This window comes from Otolemur garnettii, unplaced genomic scaffold (assembly GCF_000181295.1).
Source record: "Otolemur garnettii isolate 467f Iridium unplaced genomic scaffold, OtoGar3 scaffold00029, whole genome shotgun sequence".
NCBI classification, from domain to species: domain Eukaryota; kingdom Metazoa; phylum Chordata; class Mammalia; order Primates; family Galagidae; genus Otolemur; species Otolemur garnettii.
Window position 1 is genome coordinate 6,619,178 of NW_003852424.1, and position 19,946 is coordinate 6,639,123.

Genomic DNA, 19,946 nt, shown 5'->3' on the forward strand with positions numbered 1-19,946 from the left:
CTTCTTATTTATTTTCATTGTGACAGTACATCCTCATTCTTTCAAATGCATATTTTACTCCTGATTATATTTCACTTTTTTTAGAGTAAGTTTTGTGAAACCACGGATAAGTCAAAAAAACATGTTAATTTCGAATATGAGTTCAGTCTTGGAACCAGTGCAGTCCAGACAGCTCAAAATAATCAACAAAGTGTTTGGGAAGGATGTGGTTAATGAATGCACAGTACATCAAAGGTTTGATAAGTTCCATTCTGGTGATTTAAATTTTTTTTTTAAATTCAGCCTCCATAGAGACTGTCAAAAATTGCCAGTGCCGACTATATTTCAAGTCATCATGATGGGCTATTGGGAAAACTTTCAATTAGCAATAATCGCACCTAAGATAAACCTCATTGGCTACAATATTGCCACTGTGCAAAGCTGGTGGTGATTTAAATCTTGAAAATGATCCACATGGATGACCTGAGACCACCAAAGTAGATAACGATGAGCTGAAAACTATAGTGGAAGTGACTCTGTTTCAATCTTCTATCTCAACCTGAATTAGCAGCAACAGTATTCCAACAATATTGGAAAAAAAAATATACCAACCACAAACTATGAAATAAATGTGTATAATATGTTTAAAGAAATGAAGGGGAGGGAACCTGCAGCCTTGGGGTCACCTGTGGCGTTTTGATGGAATCCAAATTTTACAAAACAAATCCTTTTATTAAAACAGGTGTGGCAAAGAACAATGAAGCTTTTCCTGCCTTCATTGGCTCTTCATAAAAGAAAAAACAGAAGATTGCATGTTCCCCAGCTCTTAAAAGACAGAATTACAAGAAAGAAAAGAAAGCTGCAAAAAAAGCATCCAGAATGCAGTATAGAGAAATAAGGAGGGGAAAATATGATGGGGAAAAAATATAAATACATGAAAGAGTAAGAGGATCTAACTAATTCTCTTAGTGCCACAAGGAATGAATGGAGAGAAACAATGAAGGAACAGCAATACCTGAAGAAACAAGTCTGATTATTTTCTGGAACTTGTACAAGACACCAATTCACAGATTCCAGAATATTAAGGTAAGACGAATGAAAAATAAAATCCAAGTTTACACACATCATAGTGAAACTACTGAATATCAAAGAAAAAGTCAAAGTCTTAAATGCATCCACAAAGAATGATTATTTTCAAAAGAACAACTGCAAAAATGGGTAACTTCTTAACAGCTAAAGAAAAGGCAGAAATTCAAGAAAACATATTAATGGTTCAATTTCTTCAAATAAAAACAATGATATGACAGGGAAATTCTGAAATGTAAAAGGAATTATTAGCATATAAATGTTTATAATGTGCATATAGATTATAGTCTAATCAAATGTCAGATTTATAAAATAAACATAGTGATGAAAATGTGTGGAGTTAAGCAACGAAAAATTCATTACAAGGTAAAATATAATGTAAGAGAAGAATGGGCTAAGTGAAAGTGTTTAAAGTTTTTAAATGGCAAAGAAGTTATATATAGTGATGAATTTATACTTTGATAAGAAAGTATGTTACAACTTCTAAAGTAGACAGTAATGAATAGACATTATTATATAACTTACCTGGTAGAGAAAATGGAAAAAAATATTGAATCAATATAAAAGAAAACAGAAATGAGAGAAAAAAATACAAAGCAAAGCCAGGATGAGGATAAGGTTCAGAATTAAAAAGTAGAACTAAAACTCAGTATATGATCAGTCAAAATAATTGCAAATGATCCAGTGCCTCAGTTAAAATGCAAAGACTGTCAGACTTTTTTTAACCCAAACTTTATGCTCTTAGAAAAGTAACTCACAATACTCAAAGAATGAAAAGAAAGCTTGTGTTTCTCTATTCACATCATGGAAAAATAAAACAAAATATCAGGTAAAGACCTTCTTTAGAATTCAAAAAGGTGGCTCGGCGCCTGTGGCTCAAGCGGCTAAGGCACCAGCCACATACACCTAAGGTGGCGGGTTCGAATCCCCAGCCTGGGCCCGCCAAACAACAATGATGGCTGCAACCAAAAAATGGCCAGGCGTTGTGGCAGGCGCCTGTAGTCCCAGCTACTTGGGAGGCTGAGGCAGGAGACTCGCTTGAGCCCAGGAGTTGGAGGTTGCTGTGAGCGTGATGCCATGGCACTCTACCCCGGGGGATAGCTTGAGGCTCTGTCTCAAAAAAAAAAAAAGAAAAAAAAAGAATTCAAAAAGGTATTTACAATTTACATATTGATAAATATGACATTGCCCAAGAGCAATGATTCTGTAACATATGTTTCATGTAACTAAGATTAACTGAACCATAGAAAATGATAAACACATTCACCTTCCTACTGTAAAATCTGATATCTAAAACATTTCTAAGTGTAGCCCACATGAGAGAAAAACACAATTAACTGCAAGTGGGGTGGAGGAGAAAGGAGGACAGGTAAACTCTCACCTAATGTGCCCAATGTAAAGGAATACAGCACACCCCCTGGGTGAAAGGCTCAACTACAACTTGATCTTTACCTTAGAAATGCAAACAATGTGGCCTAATCATTTGTACCCTCATATAAATCTGAAATAAAAATAAATAAGTAAAATATTGCTAAGTGTAATAAGAATCAAACAGCAAATCAAACAAATCAAACTTCATCCAATGGACACAGAAAAACAGTGTACCTCATGACTATAGAATATGCTACCTTTTCTTGGACATACTGAGTACTTGTGGAAATTGAATACATATTCAACTATAAAGCAAGTTTCAACGAATTGCAAAGGATTGCTATCAGAAAGACTACATGTCTTTGTTGCAGACATTTAAACCAATGAATTTAATATGAATAAGTTCACACTGATAAACTAGAGCGCATAGATGCAATGTAAATATTCCTAGAAAAATGTAACCTATCAGGACTGTCTCAAGGAGAAACATGATCTCTAAAATGGTCTCTAAAAATACCATTTTAACAAAAAAAAATCACTGGGATTCTTTTGGAGATGAAGAGAATGTTCTGTTTATTGATGGTACAGGTGGTTTCACAGGTGTTTGTATGTGGCAAAACTCATCTTTAAAAGGATGCAGTTTGTTTTGCAAAAATTACACCTCAATAAAATTAATTTAAATTTTTTTCCTCAAAGAAGAAATAGACCCAAACAGTTGTGGTGAGTTCTGCCAAACATTCAAAGAATAAATGATTTTGAATTTAACATAAATTATCCTGTAGAAGAAACACTAACTATTTTTATGAAGCAAGCATAACCTTGATAATAATCAGACATAGCTAGGACTGCATGAAAAAGAAAGAAAATACGTACCAATGTTACTTAGGAACATATTAGCCAACTTACAAAAAATTAATAGTAATGGCACTTAACACTTCCACAGTTCTTATTCTGTGTAAGGTACTCTTAAAGGTATCTTAAATACGGTAATTCATGTTATTCCTCACAACAATCTTATGAGTTGGATAGCATTACCTCCATTATCCCCATTTTATAGATTAAAAACCTAAAATATAGAAAAATAAGTACCTTGCTAAATATCACTGATATGAGTCAACACAAAATAAATAACACCTACTTAGTCCATTTGCATTGAACTGAGGGGCCCCGGGGAGGCCAATACCAGCGAGCCCTCCACAAGGAGAGACCATGGTGTGGACCTGCCAATGATTCTCACAGGCTTTTATTGAAATCTGAAGCATGAAAAAATACAGCACAGTGGAAAGCTTCAAAGAAAGAGTCAAGGTTGAAAAACCAGGAGTTAACCTTTAACTCTATGATTCAACTCTTCACACATTCTGTTAACTACACCACTGTCTTGCCTTTTTCTTATCACCTCTCAATAACTTAGTGTTGGGACAGTGTTCTGTGTCTAGTGAGTATTATTTTGAGTACTCAGAGCCAGCAGTGATGCTTGGCTTTTTCCTAGATTATTCTGTTTATAGTGCCTAGCATTTTTAACCCTATACTCTATCCTATAAACATCTCAGAAAGCACTAGAATTCAAATTCAAACCTGAATAACCCAGTTTTAAAGGTCATCTCTAACTATCAAACCATACTGTCACCATTATGATCAATATGAATTTATAAGGAAATAAAATTTTGTAATTTAATACAGTTAGAGATTGGAGAAGAACAAGAAGTTGACCCTGTTAATAGATAGAATGAAATCATTTGATAAAATTCAACATCCATTTGTTAAAAAAAGAATACTTTTAGAGAGTACAGCTAAAATGGAACTTTCCTTTTACTCATAATGTACTTTGTAAAATCTACAGCAAACATTATAATTACTAATAAAATATCAAAATGATTTTTCTATAAATTATAATTCAGCAATGCTCGGTTGATTACCATTCTAATCAACATTCTTCCAAAATTCCTATACTGTGCAATAAGGCAAGAAAAATGAAACTAAAAGTATAAATAATTTCGCCAAAAAGTTTTCATTATTCAGAATATAAAAATTTGTAATTATTCATATCTTACAGATAATGTGTCAGAATAGAAACTTATTTAACAAGTTTGCTCACTACTTCCATATACAAAACTCAACTGTACGTCTATATTTTGCCAGCATACACACAAAATATAATAACAGAGTTTTGATTTACATTAACCTCACAATACAAAGAACCTAGGAAATATGGAACACATATTTGCAAGATATTAATTGGTAAAGTTACAAAATTTTATCGAAAGATATTAAAGATGCTCTAAATAAATGAAAAGAATGTTATGTGAACGGGTTAGAGAAATTATTATCATGAAGATATCTATTTTATCCAGATTGGTCAATAAATTTATAGTAATTGTACTTAAATTCTCAAGAATATTTTACTTGGAACTTGAAAAATATACCTAAAATTTACACAGAGGACTAGAAGGCGTCAGCGGCCCAGACAATCCTGGAAAACAAGAGCAAAGAGAGAGGATTTATTATTGTGCCATTTAACAATTAATTTTTTTCTTCTTTCTTAAAAATTTGAGATGTAATTTGCATACCACAAAATTTATAATTTTAATGTGTACAATTTAGCGGTTCTTACTATTTTCATAAAGTGATGCGCCATCACCCTATCTAACTCCTTGTATAACAAAGAATCTCTCACCCATTAGCCATTACTCCCCACTCCCTCTTGGTTCCAGTTTCTGGTAAACTCATCTAATTTTTGTATTTTTGGATTGGCCTATTCTTGACATTTTAAATTACAAGAAAATATGCAATATGTGGTGTTTGCTGTTTGGCTTCTTTCACTTACCATGATGTTTTTAAGGTTCATCCTTGTGTAGTGTGTATCAATATTTCATTTTTTTAAATGTCTCAATAATATTCTGTTCTAAGAATACATCACCATGAGGTGGTGCCTGTGGCTCAGTGGGTAGGGTGCCAAGGGTGGCAGGTTCAAACCCAGCCCCGGCCAAACTGCAACAAAAAAATAGCCAGGCATTGTGGTGGGTGCCTGTAGTCCCAGCTACTTGGGAGGCTGAGGCAAGAGAATCGCCTAAGCCTAGGAGTTGGAGGTTGCTGTGAGCTATGACGCCACAGCACTCTACCGAGGTGCAATAAAGTGAAACTCTGTCTCTACAAAAAAACAAAAAAAAAAAAAAAGAAAAGAATACATCACTTTTTGTTAATCCTTTGATTCATAAATTGACATTTGGGTTGTTTCTACTCTTTTCCTCTTACGAATTAGGCTATTGCATGTATTCACATTCATGTATGTTTTTGTCTGAATTCTTTTAGGACCATATACATATATGTATGTGTGTGTATACATACATATACATATCAATAGAAGTCATGGATCATATGGCAGCTATATGTTTAACATTTGGAGGAACCATCAAACCACTTCCTACAGTGGCTGTGCCATTCTGTATTCCCACCAGCAATGTATTGGCTTTCCAATTTACCAACAGTTTTGGTATTGTCAGTTTTTTGGCAATAGCCATTTCACTAGGTATTAAGTGGTATCCTTGGGGTCTTGATTTGTATTTGTCTAATGGCTAATTATGTTGAGTATTTTTTTCAAGTGAATATTGGCTATTTGTACATCTTTGGAAATAAGTCCTTTATCAGATATATGAATTGGAAATATTTTCTTCCATTCTTTTAGATGTCATCTCACTCTTTAAATAATGTCTTTTGATATAAGAAATTTTTGAAGCCCAAAATATCAATTTTTTTTTTTTTTTTTTTTTGCCCTGGCCGGGGTTTGAACCTGCCACCTCGGGTATATGGGGCTGGCGTCCTACTCCTTTGAGCCACAGGCATTGCCCAATATCAATATTTATTTTTTTTACTTCTAGTTGCATTTGTTTTAGATATAGCTAAGAAATTTTTGACTAATCCAAAGTCATAAAGATTTGCACCTGTGTTTTTCTCTGTTTTACATTATATTTTTAGCTCTTACATTGAGCTCTCAAATTCATTTTGGGTTAATTTTTGTTTATGGTGCAAGCTAGGGAACAAAATTCTTTCTATTGCATGTGGAAATTCAGTTGTCACATCACCATTTGTGAAAATAGCATTATTTTCCCAATGAATTATCTTCTTACCTTTGTCAAATAATTATTTTAAACTATACTAATTAATATTGTGTTGGCACAATGATGAATAAACTGCCAAACAAAATGAAAAAATCTAAAAACATATATATACACACATTCTAATTAAATATACATATATATAAGTATGTAGTCATAAACCCACATGTATAACAAATTACAAAGATGTCATGGCAAATCAGTCATGTTTTAAAAGTGGTCTTTTCAATAACTGCTGCACAAAAGCTGATTATCTAAATAAAATAAAGCAAACCACTGTATCACATATTGGAGAAAAATCAGTACTCTAAAAGTGAAGAGCAAAGCCATACAAATTTTTTTAGAAAGAAGGGAATTTTTGTTTTCAGGTAGAATAAAACTGTTCAAACACGGCTCTGAAAGTCCAAACTGTAAAAGAAAAGATTATCAATTTGTTCTGCTCGGAAATAAAACCACAGGTTCAGCAAAAGATATCACAAAGAGTGAAATCACAAGCCAGAAACCTATATGTGTGTGTATAAGTTCCTTTGTGTATATATATTATATTATGTATAATTATATATGTAATATGTATAACATAATTATATATGTATATATTATATATAATTTTTATATATGCATATATGTGTATATATTTACATATGTAAATTATATATGCACATATACACATATAATTTCTGTATATGTATATACATGCAAAGAATTTATATATATGCACAATATATAAAAATTATATATAAAATTATATTAATTATAATCATATATAATTATGTTATATATTATGTATTATATAGTATTATATACATTATATAGTACATGATATGTATTGTATATTATTACATATTATTTATATATGTAAAAATTCCTCAAAATGAACAAGTAAAATAGCCGAGTGGATAAATCCAATTCCACAAAACAGGTAACAGTTGAATTGCCAAGACACACATGAAACGATGTTCAGCCCCCTGGGCAAATGAAGCAGACTATAGTCGTAATGAGATCCTTTTCACATCAGATTAGCAAGAATTTTAAAGTCTTACAAATGTTAGCTAGAAAAGCAACATTAACTCAAAAGTATATTAATAGGACCAAGTACGAATTCTTGATTTGAATGCACATACATACCCTTTGGAAGCAACCTGGCATTGTGAAGTAAAGTCAAATTTGCAGATTTCACAGTTCTTCAACTCCTCTCCTAGGTACATATTCCAGACAAAATCTTAAAGATGTATAAGAAATTTAAAATAACACCAATGTCTATCACAAATGCAATGGATAAATATTTTGTATTATGGTCATACAATGGAATACTAAAACGCTGACAATAAATGAGCTACACACATATTCAGCATATGGAATGATATGGAACAATCTAAGATTATATGTAATTTTAAGCCAAAAAGAAAAAAAAAACGAATTGCATACATTCTCATTGACATGAAGTTCAAAAATACAAAAAGCAAAACATATATTGTTTAGGTCACAAATACACTGAGTATATGTCAAAACTAAATGTCAGGGAATGACAAAATTCACAATTCAGAATAATGATGACCTCTGATGGGACCACAGAAGGGTGCCTTAGACCAGAGACACATCAAGGACTCCAACACAATGGCAGTGTTCTGTTTCTTGCACTAAGTTGTGCATATCATTATTCCTTTATTATGCACCATTTAAAAATCATTCAATGTGTAATAAAAACTTTTTTTGAGAGAGAGAAAGAGACTTAGGAGAATAATACCTGTCCCAGTTCTTAGTGGAATCTAGGCCCTTTATAGTCATCAGATTAAATCACAAGGGGCCTTGCATTAACTAGTCCATGATGTAATTGTTATCAAATTATGTGATTAGTTGCCTTACATAATACAGAAGTAATATGTTTTTTTCCCCTGAAACGTTTGATTTCAGAAAATGTTACACACAAAAAAGGCTGAGAGAATAATACAATGAGCATGTTTATTGGCCAAATAAATAACGTTTATTAATATTCTTCCTCTCTCCCTTTATCTCTCAAAATGTATTATGTTATAACCCATTACAGTCTCAAATTTGGCCAATGGCATCATCCTCTTCAAGCTGTGTCCTGTGTTCTCTTGGCCTAAGCCCATTAGTATCTCAGCACTTTCTTACTATGGTGCAAGGTGATGCCCTAGGCTCACTGGCATTTCTCTACCCGGTGGAAGAAACGGTTTACTATTTACTTTTCACTAAAGGCAAAGACACATTTTTGATGCTATTACCAGTGTTTGCTAATTAATTGTTACTTTTTCAAAATTATCTTCTTAGTAGATACATATCAAGCCTCAATGTATCTGTCACAAATGGCTTTTGCTGAAACAAATTTGCTTACAAATAAAATCTGTATGTGATTGTTTTAACTTTCATTTGAATTCCAGATTGATTCTTTAAGCTTCTTGATGAGTACCCAATGTATAACTTATTCTCCTTTATCCTCTTATTGAGTCTGGTGAGTATAAATGCTCAATTAATATTTGTCAAACAGCATAACATGTTGTCTGTGTATGCATGTGTGTGCATGCACACTTGAACTGAATTGAAACGCCCCAGAATGAGCGTGGGAGGTTGGTACGTTAACAGAAGCCACATTTCATCTTTATCCCTCCAGTTACAAGCTGATCGGCCTCTGTTTTCAAGGTTATCACCTTTGTCTGAGAACTGAAGAGGTTTGAAATGCTTCTCACAAATGCAAGTTGCTGACTTTCAAACAAGCATCTTCTCCCTGACTCCTGCTCCTGTGATCCACCCCTCCCAGAAAGCAGTAGGTTTTTGAGTGACTTATGCTTCAGTAGCTGAAATGATTGGTGCTGATTCAAACGCTACAGGCTGGGCTCACAGTCACATGATCAGCCTAACTTGTGTAAACATTGTCCTGATGACAGCATTCTCCTACCCCATCTGCAGCTGCAAGGGAATCCATTATTTTTCCAGTCCCAGGGGAAGAGAAAGGTCTCGGGCATCATTACTCCTAGGCAAATGTAACTGACTCTACGGCGTACCTTAATTTGCTTGCCATAATTATAGGTCGCTCACCTGCTTTGTTATTTTCAACTACTCCCACCTCCCCCTTTTTTTGTTCTTATCAATAATAAATGGCGCCCGTGAATCGCGCTGCTATAATATTTGGATATTATGAAAATGCTAATATAACAAGGTAGCGTCAGCAACACCCTGGTTTTATCTGCTGGTCAGATGCTCTATTAGGCAGCCAGTGAGGAGTTCAAGCAAATTGGTTATGTTAATGTCCTGTAGTACTTGGGAAAGATGAGGCGTTGGCAATTAATTTTTTCCAAGCTGCAGGCCGACAGGCAAATTTATATTCCTCCCTCTCTATGGGATCAGGCTAAGAGAAGGTGAGGTAGAAAAGTGAGCTTCAAGTAGCTTTCCAGGATCTAATTGAACAGTGCTAAATAAAGCCTGCAGAGGAGAGGAAAGAGGGGAGAGAGTGCACCCAACAATGGGCAGGCGATGCTCTTCCCCATTCATTCAGCTGACAGGGCTTTTGCGACTTAAACCTGTTTTATTAATTATGTTTGACATTTCCTTAATTAGTTTCATTTACATCCCATCAGCCCCTACCAGACGATTGCTCCATACATCATCTTCCTAGAGGAGCATGATGCCCACAGAATTATAACAACAACAGACAATTCTATGTAACTTACAGAAAATTAGTGGACAGTCCTTTCCATTCTATGTGGCTTTATAGAAAGGAGTGGGGGAACGCATCTGGTACGGGTTTTACTCTGAATTTCTAAGATAGCTGATATATTTATGTAGTTAAATGTACCTAGATTGTATATTCCTATGCTTATTTATTTATCCAGCTGTAGGTTTTGCCAAATCTTAAAAATTATTTATAAACACAAAAGATATAAGCCTAAGTAAGCAAAGTAAGGCCACGAACATATCAGGAATTGCCTTAGTCCTTGTAACTTAACTTCCCCTGCTCCCATCTGCCAAGCGCACCTATGTGCTTCTTACCTGGGAACTCAGCCAGCACTCAGATACAGAGGCCTCAGGCTTACCAAGTTCTTAGGTTTAAGGAGGTCAAGCAAAATCAAATTGATTGAATAAGTGGATTAATGAATGAATAAATTGGGAACCCCAGGTCCTGATCTTATCTGCTCAAATTCACTTTATGACTCTGAGTCATCTAACCCTTTGGCTTTGCTATAAGAGCACAGAATGATAAAATATATATGACTAGCATTTCTAAGCCTAAAGCACTGTGCTCATCTGAAGTTCGACTTTTCTCAGCTTTATTGTTCAGGTCTCTCGTTACAGAGGTGCCTCACAGGCCCCTGAGGCTGTGCATGAGACTACAGAGTGGAAGAGCTTGGCTTCTAGTCCATAATCCTTTTGTAGGGAGCCCTGAGACTTTACAGCTTCCCACCCAAGATCCTGATTCCAACATAGTGGTCTTGTTGCCCATGTGAACAAAATCGCATCTTCCATTGTCCTTTGTCTTAGCTGAGTTTCTTGGGTCCAATGCTGGTCTTACCGTATCTTCCTGCTCCTCAGTCCCATAGTTGCCTTCTTGGGGCTTGACCACGTGGCACCTACCAACTTCACCTCCTTTTCCATCTTCCCTGCATGTGATAATCTCTTTCTACTCAGGCCACAGAATGATATTTGCATAAAATGTATATCCAGAATCAATATAAGATGAGCGACCTTTGCCAAGCTATATTTTTCCAAACAACTAAAGACTATAAGACTTGGTGATTGATTAACACGACTAGTTAAGCAAAACGAGGCTGAATGGTGTCTTCTCCACTGCTAATCCTGTTCACACAGCTTTCATTCCTAAAAGTTACCATGATTTTTGATTGAAATTATAATAGAAAGTTATGACAGCTATAGGTTCCACACTATTTTATTGGACAACAGCCAGTCAAGGTCAGTGGGGGGGGGGGCTGCTCTTCTGAACCCATGCTGCGTGTCTCAGGCCGAGCTTCAGAGACATGAGTTGGCATCACTTCTAAGCAATGAGCACGGCATCTGCCTCATTTAGGTTAATCTACAGCATTTTGAAGAGCATCTATGAACTAGCACTATTACATAATTCTTTATTGAATGTATTGGAGTATATCTGAATGAAAGTCTTCTTTCTCTAAACACCAAACATCTCTCTTTCTCTCTGGATCTGCCATTTTGTTTTTTGTCTGTTTGTTTGTTTGTTTTGAGACAGAGGCTCAAGTTATTGCCCTGAGTAGAGTACCGTGGTATCATACCTCACAGCAACCTCCAACTCTTGGGCTCAAGTGATTCTCTTGCCTCAGTTTTCTCTTTTCCTATTTTTTTTACTATATTTTTTTTTATTAGATCATAATTGTGTACATTAATTCTCTCATAGGATACAGCGTGTTACTTCTATATGCAGTTTGGAAAACTCTCATCCAGGTGGCCAACATAGCCATCGTATCTTTCTCATAATTGTTATGCTAAGACATTTATATTCAACCTTTAGAGAAATTCACCTGTACCCAAATAGAATAAACTATAGGCATGATCCCCACAATATCATTCTCTTCACCCATCCTCCCTCCCTCCCCCCTCTTCTTTCCCCGTAGTCTAGGGCTCCATTTGGATTGTAGCTTTCCTAAGATAGCTAACAATTAGTTTCATAATAGTGTTGAGTACATTGGATACTTTTTCTTCCATTCTTGAGACACTTTGCTAAGGAGGTATATGTACACCATGGAATACTATACAGCCACAAAGAAAGATGGAGACCTTGCCTCCTTCATATTTACATGGATGGAGTTTTCTCTTTTCTTTCTTTCTTTTTTGTTGGTCTTGAACTCCTGAGCTCAAGCTACTCACCCACCTTGGCCTCCCAGAGTTCTAGGATTACAGGTGTGAGCCACTGTGCCCAGCCTGGATCTATCTTTTTTAACATTCTTTTTCTGTCTCAGAAAAATTGGTAATTCTCTTCTTTTCCAAAGCCATTTGGGGTAAAAACTTGTCCCCTGTATTTTCACCCCTAAGTATCTTCCTCTCTCTTCATTTCCACCATTAATCATCCATGTTTCCATTTTACTAGATTAAAAAAAAGAAATAAAAAGAAAATTGTCATTTTTCTCCCATGGATTCTCATTTCTAGGTTGTTTTTCTTTAGTTTTCACTAATAGAATGGGTCATCAAGGCCTGCTATAACTTGTTCCTTTCTCTGGCTACTTTACAAACCACTTAAACGTCTACCACAGATGTTAAGATTCCTGAAGTCTTCCACTTCCATCCTAATTAGCATCTACAACTTCTGTTCTTAAGTTCAGTTTGCTGTGACTTTCATGGGAAACCAGCCCTTTTTTGTTGACTCTCATTTTATTCCTCTTCTCCTTTTCTTTCTTTCTTTACATCAATCAAAGGAAAAAAAAATAAGAGTCTATTCTTCACAAGAAGTAATCTTTGAGGGTCCACCAGAAAGAAGATAAAATTCTACTCCTTCAAGAGTTTAAATCAGGAGAGGAGAACCCAAGTGTCAACACGGTTGTTAGCAGGTGGAGAGAGGCAAGTGCTCCGGTCAAGTGTGTGGTCTCTGCTTCGGAACCAGCTGAATCTTAACACTGTTTTCCTCCAAGTCACCCAGTCACTAGTCTTATTTTTGATTTGCTCTTTCATTTTTTCCAACTCCTTTCTTATCTAATTATGGTCCTAATTACGGTTGGTTGTTACCCAGGATGGTTCTAATCTTGACTTTCTTTTTTTAAACTCTCCTTTGTCTAATGATATCCTGTCTGGACTACTAACATACTGTAAATGTTTCTGAATTTCAGCTGGTCCTGCCACTGGTCCCTTTTTGCGAAAGCCAGATGCATCTACCCCGGTTTTTTCCATTTCATTCGCTGTCCAAAATTGTAAATGACTTTACTGCCTGTGGAGTGAAAAGCCAAACCTCTTAATCTAAGTTTCATAGAACTTTCTAAAGTGCCTCCACTTCCCCATCCACCCTCCTGGCCATCCACTCATCGTCCACTCTCTACAGCATGGATATCTGTTGCTCTGAGACCATAACTTGGGTTCTCTCAGCTCTTGCTTTGGTTGACACTGTTCCTTCCATCTGCTGTGTTTTATCCCTACACGATCGCCCACCAATCCTTACCCCAGGCCTAGAGCTCAGTTCACTGTCCTCCCCGGACGCGCTGTCCAGCCTGGTCAGAGCATACCTGCCCTCATCAATATTGTCGTCCTTCCCATCTCCACTCTGTGCTTCTGCTCCTGCTCTGAACTTGGGCTACTCTTACGCTGTTATTTTGAACTAATATTTTTTACTTCAATTTTTATTTACCTTGTATGCCTTATTTCTCACATCAGGCTGGAAGCTCTTATGTTTCTCTATATATTTATCATCAGCATAGCACACACACGGTGCTCATTAAATACTTGTCAAGAGAGCAGGACGTTATGCTTATCTGTGCTAATACTAATTCACTGGAGTATTAGCACACAGTGGTGCTCAGGAAATATATGAGGAATGAGAATTAATACCTTCAGAGAAAAGTTACAAAATCAGTAGACTATGGTAACAATACTCATTGTCATAAGAAATCTTTGATAGAGCTATTAAGATACTTTATTTTTTCTTACAGAGTAAGTCTGTTTCCAATTTGTTTCACATGGTCCAATATTGTCAGAATAGTAACATCAAATCTTGCTTTGGCGGCAGGTTGAGATGGTTTGGATTCCCCTACAGCTTTCAGCTCATCATCTTCATCCACCTTGGTCTCAAGTCACCCACGTGGATCATTGTCAAGATTCAAATCACCAGAACAGAATTCTCAAACCAATGACACTCTGTGCATTCATTAGCGACATCCTTCCAATCACTTTGTTGATATTTCAAGCTGTCTGCAACTGCCTTGCTTCCTCAACAAAACTCATATTTAAAATTAACATGAATTTTTGACTTAGCCAAAGTTTCATAAAATTCGCTCCAAAACAAGGTGAAGGATAATCATAATCCAAAGAATGAAGATGTGCCTTCACAATAAAAATAAAACAAGAAGTGTCAAAGTGAAATGTCAGAGGGCAACTATTGTCAAACTTAAATCAGATATTTCATACTTAATAACCTAATATTTACTTCATCTGCTGAAGTAGACATTTAAAGAGGAAATGTTATTCTGTTCATATAATTGCCACTTACGATATAATAGCTAATTTCAGGAGTGTGTTTTCAGGAGGTGCCATATACTTTGTGAGCTATTGTGGATGCATTATTTCAATATGCACGGCACAAAGTAAACCTCTTTTTCTCTGTTCTATGGAGAAAATTGAGACTTAGGAGATAAAAAATTTTCCCAAGTCCATATGTAGATGAAACATTAAATACTTGAGCTGAGATTTGAATTGCATTAGACCTTTCTAAAATGCCCCCATTCTGATATGAATCAGAATGATGCAGACTGAGAATGAGATCAAGTGACGCTTATGATTTTGACTTATCTCAAGAAATAGAATAGTAGCTAACATTTATTGACTACTTAAGATGTGCCAGGCCATGTTCTATGAGCTTTATTTAATGGTTGCATGAAATTCTTCAATCACATCTGCCACAGAAGATGGGCACTGTGATTCCTACGTCAGAAAATAAGAACTCAAAGTACAGAGAGTTTTGGTTACCCGCCAAGGTGGTACACCCAAGAAGTAGCAGAACCATGACCTGCTTTTTGGAAGATGGCTCCAAGGCTCATCAACCATGGAAGCAGCTCAGAAATGTATTTCTCCTTTGGCAGAAAGGAAAACATCTCTTAAACCTCTAAGAATTATAGTTGAGCCCATAGACAACAACTAGACTGCTTTGTACACGTTTTAAAAATTAATACTTCATGACATGTCTAAGTAGTGAGAACCATTTCATGCTAAGTCAACCCTAATCTTATTTTTGTTCACTTGACTAGCACTGCTTTTCACATAGTACAGAGGAGAGAAAGTGGAGAGAGAGGCAGATGATTCATTGATAGTCACCTGGCAAATCAGTTCTTCATAAAAAAGGAGGAGGAGATGGAAGAGGTGGACAGGAAGGAAGGGAGGGAGGAAGGACAGAAGGAAAAGTGAAGTTACCTCCACTGTCTCTGAACATCTGTCTCTTAGATCAACCATTGACTATCTCAGCCCTCCACTTTGGGGTGTGTACTTGTTTGCCATCACCACCTTTCCTAGCTAGGTGGAGTGTTCCAAATGTCAGGTCATACAGGTCATTTCTGTTCTATTGATTCGATTTCAATAGTTCCATTTTACATTTGTATGGAGCTATAGAGAAAGCAGGTTTGAAAAAGCGTCTTGCATCCAGGGAGGTAGGACAAAGGCTAATTAGGATATACATGAAATGTGAAAAATACAATTGAGGTCATGATAGAGGGGTCCATTAAGGCCTCTTCCTAGGGGTCATGATGATAGACTTAAATGGTCTTTTTTCTATACTAGATAATAATATTATATATTCTGCCTTATTCAGCCCTCCTGAATTCTTTGTGATGTAAGTTCATTATATAAAGTCCTAAGTTGCCACTGCTGTTTATTTTATACTTGAAGATGGCCTAATTTTGGTATATGCATGAAGTAAGACCTGATCCCTGTCTTCTGATGCTTCAGAAATCTTACTGAAAATAACACTAACTATGAACTGACAACAGCCAACACCGTTACACTGACCTGAAACGAAAACCGTTCACCACAAAGTTGCAACTGTAGCTGATGAACATTTTAATCCGGATCAATACAAATTACATTCAGCCCATTTTGTCTCACAAAGATATATAATAAATTAGGGGGACTTTGATTATAACTAACTATGCCTAAACAGTGTTCTTGTATGTAGTAGTTACAGGTGAAATGAAACACAGACACATAGGTCCTCTGTCAAGAATTTTGCATCCTACTAGGGACAGCAGGTAAAATAAGGAAAAATAGCATCAGAAAATTAAATGTGGACTAGGTGCAGTGGTTTATGCCTATAAGCCCAGCACTTTGGGAGGCCAAGATGGGAGGCCTGCTTGAGGCCAGGAGATTGAGACAAGCCTGGAAAAGCCTCAGTCTCTACAAAAGACAAAAGAGCTGGGTATGGTGGCTGCATCTATAATCCCAGCTACTAGGGAGGGTAAGGGGGGAGGATCATTTGATCCCAGGAGTTTGAGGTTACAGAGAGAGCTATGAGTGCACCATTGTACCCCAACCTAGATGACAGAGGGAGATTCTGTCTCCAAAAAAAAAAAAACAAATAAAAAGGAAAGAAAGTGAAACTGTATTATGAGAGTGCCTAGTCAGGGGGTAGGAAAGAGGTCAAGAACATCCGTCAGCGTGGTCAGGGAGGGCAGAGTGAATGCACAGAGAGAACCTCTGCCAAGATAAGGGTTGGGAGGAGGCTGTGAAGATAGAGGGAAGAGAGTCCTCCAGCAGCAAAGAGCTTAATGTATTCAAGGCAAAAAAAAAAAGTCACTGTAGCTGGAGCAGAATGAGCAAGAAGAGAAGCACCTGTGGACGTTCTTCTAAGCTGAATAGGAAGCCACGGAGGAGATGTCTGTTTTTATTTCAGAACAATTAAAAAGATCAACATCAAAAGGATATGAATTTAAATTAGGAAATAATTTCAATGATAATGAAAGTTTAATGCAATTTTAATATTGTTTTGTTTAGTTTTCAAATCTTGTAAATATCTGATGGGAAAAGGATTGGCTGAAACACGTAAGGGTTGATAGTGAAGCCATTAAAAATGGTTTTCTAGTAGATTTGTTTCTTTCATCCCCCCTTCTCAAAGCATTGTTAGCTGTGTCCCTCAACCGTTCATGAAGTTAGAAAGGAAAGAATTTAAAAACATGGTCTAAGTATAAGATTGATAAGCCGCACCATAGGGTTGGTTTTGTTTTGCCCCTGTGCAAGAGGTCACTTCTGCAGGTGTTCAGAAGAAGCTCCGAAAGGTGAAAAGACGTTCACATTTCCTTGGAGCCCCTAACAAAGTCAAGTGAGGGCCTGTGTGTTCCTGGCTGTGTTTTTGTTTTGTTTTGTTTTTTTTTTCTATTTCTAAGTAAGATCCTGGAGGTTATTGATGGCCTCCATGGCCTATTACTCTCAAAATGTTAAGATCCGTTCACTAACTTAGGATTCAGTTAAATCCAAAGGAGACAATGCAAGCAACCAAGGCAATTAACTGCCTGTCCCATTTTCTATAAAACACTGCGCTAGTTTACAAAGGGCTGCAAGAGATCTGAAATATCATCAAATGGTGAAAAAATCAAAATATTTTGCTGTCATATGCTGTCACATACTGTCAGAAAGCCTCGTGCTACGGCCACAGTCAAGTTGAATCCGATTAAAAGATCAGCAAACAAGGCAGGTTGGGGGGTATTTGACCTCATCAGTGCTGTGCCTGGAAGTACCTGTCAGCATTCCTGTTGTCCTGTGCTGTGACACTATTGCTTATGCAGCTTGCCAATGGATATGCCTGATGACATCCTGAAGAGGAAACAACAGATTGATGTGTTCGGTTTTCTATTTTCAAATACTGTTCAGTGCGGCAAAGATGGAGCTTAAATTTAATTCCAATTACCAGTTCCACAAACAATGAATTATTCAAGATAAACTGCCCAGTTTTACTGAAGCATGTGTGTAATATGCATATGTTTGCTTCTATCTATACATATGTGGACCGAGATGGAGAAATTAAATTAGCTTATCGTCAGTTTATTAGAATCCCATAGCGCTGTGTATTTCAAAGAGGCTGATCAATATTTGCTGAGTTGGGGTTGCGTAACTCACAAGAGCTTTACCCCTCCAAATATAAATGCATGTCTATTTAAAAATTTAAAAACTATAAATAAATGAAAGAAGGATTTTTACCTTCGAAGCCAGGAAAAGAAGCTCTAGGTAAGATATGTGTGCTTTTACAAGTGGAATGGTATAAACAGAAAAATAAAAAGTCATCTTATTTCTTATCTTTAAACACATCTGCTCTTACAGTGGAGGAAGTAGTGACGTCATAGTGTTCTCTTGTCCTAAAGTTAATAAAATTAACATTTTAACCAGTTTTAAGAAGACACAGTCTCACAATTTATTACGATTCATATGGAGAAAATATAGACTTTACTTTGAGCAACTCTGCAGTTCTGCCCCAAGAATTTTCATATATTTGCCTCAGGCAAAACTGAATTTTTTTTGTCCTTGTTGAAAATTTTCACATTTCACAGGGGGAAAAAAATCCTGCATAGCTAGACCATGACAGTTTCCCCATCTGTGAGAGATTGCTCTGAAAACACTGATGTGAGTCTAAAAAATGTTTCCATTTTTAAAAGCCCTCATTTTTTGAAGTAATCTTTTTTTATTGAATTATAAAAATATATAGAGAAAAGTGGACGATAATTAAGATTGGATAAATGTTCATAGTTAGCACACGTTTGTAACCACTGCACCGGTGAAGAGCACCAGAGGCCTTCTTATGCCAGTTCCCAGTCACAGGCTGATGTGTGTGTTTATCAGTTTTAGTTTTACCTGCTTTGAACTTTAGATACATGAATATGACTGTCTGTGCTCCTTGAATCTCTTTTTTCCACTCAGCGTCATCTTTATGCAATTTATCCAGGCTGCTGTGTTCAGTGGAGATTCATTCTCATTGCTGTATAGTATTCCATTGATCAATTAGAACACAATTTATTTATGGGATTGATTAGTTGATAGACTTTGAGGTTGGTTTGTTTGATGTCAATTGCAAATAGTATCATTATAATCCTTTCTGTACATGTTTCTTAGTACACATGGGAATATACTTGTTAGGAACATGACGTAAGTGAAACAACTGGGGTCACTGGGATGGATTTATTCAGCTTTAGTAGATAATGCTGAAACAGTTTGCAAAAATAGTTGCATAAATTGAAACTTCCAATTCTGCCTCCTTGCCAATATTTGGTGTGGTTACTCTGTTTGATTCAGCCACTTTGATGAGTGTACAGTGCTATCTCAATGTGGTTTTACTAAATTTATACGACTAATGAGTTATACATCCTTTCATAGATTTATGTGCCATTAGGATATTCTCTTTAGTAAAATCTCTGCTAGAGTCTTGGTTTCCATCTTTCTATACACAGTGGTTCTCAACCTTCCTAATGCAGCGTCCTTTTAACACAGTTCCTGTGGGTGGCGACCCACAGGTTGAAAACTGCTGCTATATGTGATTTGTTGCAGGCTGATGTTTTTACAGTGGTCTCTTTGTTTAGTTTCTTTTGTGTTCTGTTTAGTTCTTTGTCTATCCTGAAGTTGCAATGAAATTGGGCCATTCTGGAAACTTCTAGAAACTTTATTATTTTACATTTCACTTTTAGATTTTTCAATTCATCTGAATTTGGTAGAAGATAGGAGTTAAATTCTTTTTTTTTTTTCCTA

At 36.1% G+C, this 19,946-nt stretch overlaps 1 non-coding gene across 1 annotated transcript; it reads right to left on the reverse strand.

The window, feature by feature from the left end:
• Window positions 1-282: 282 nt before the first annotated feature.
• On the reverse strand, window positions 283-422 carry LOC111724987. The gene has a single exon (XR_002773182.1). It is a non-coding gene; the product is annotated as a U4 spliceosomal RNA (small nuclear RNA).
• Between the last annotated feature and the right edge of the window lie 19,524 nt (window positions 423-19,946).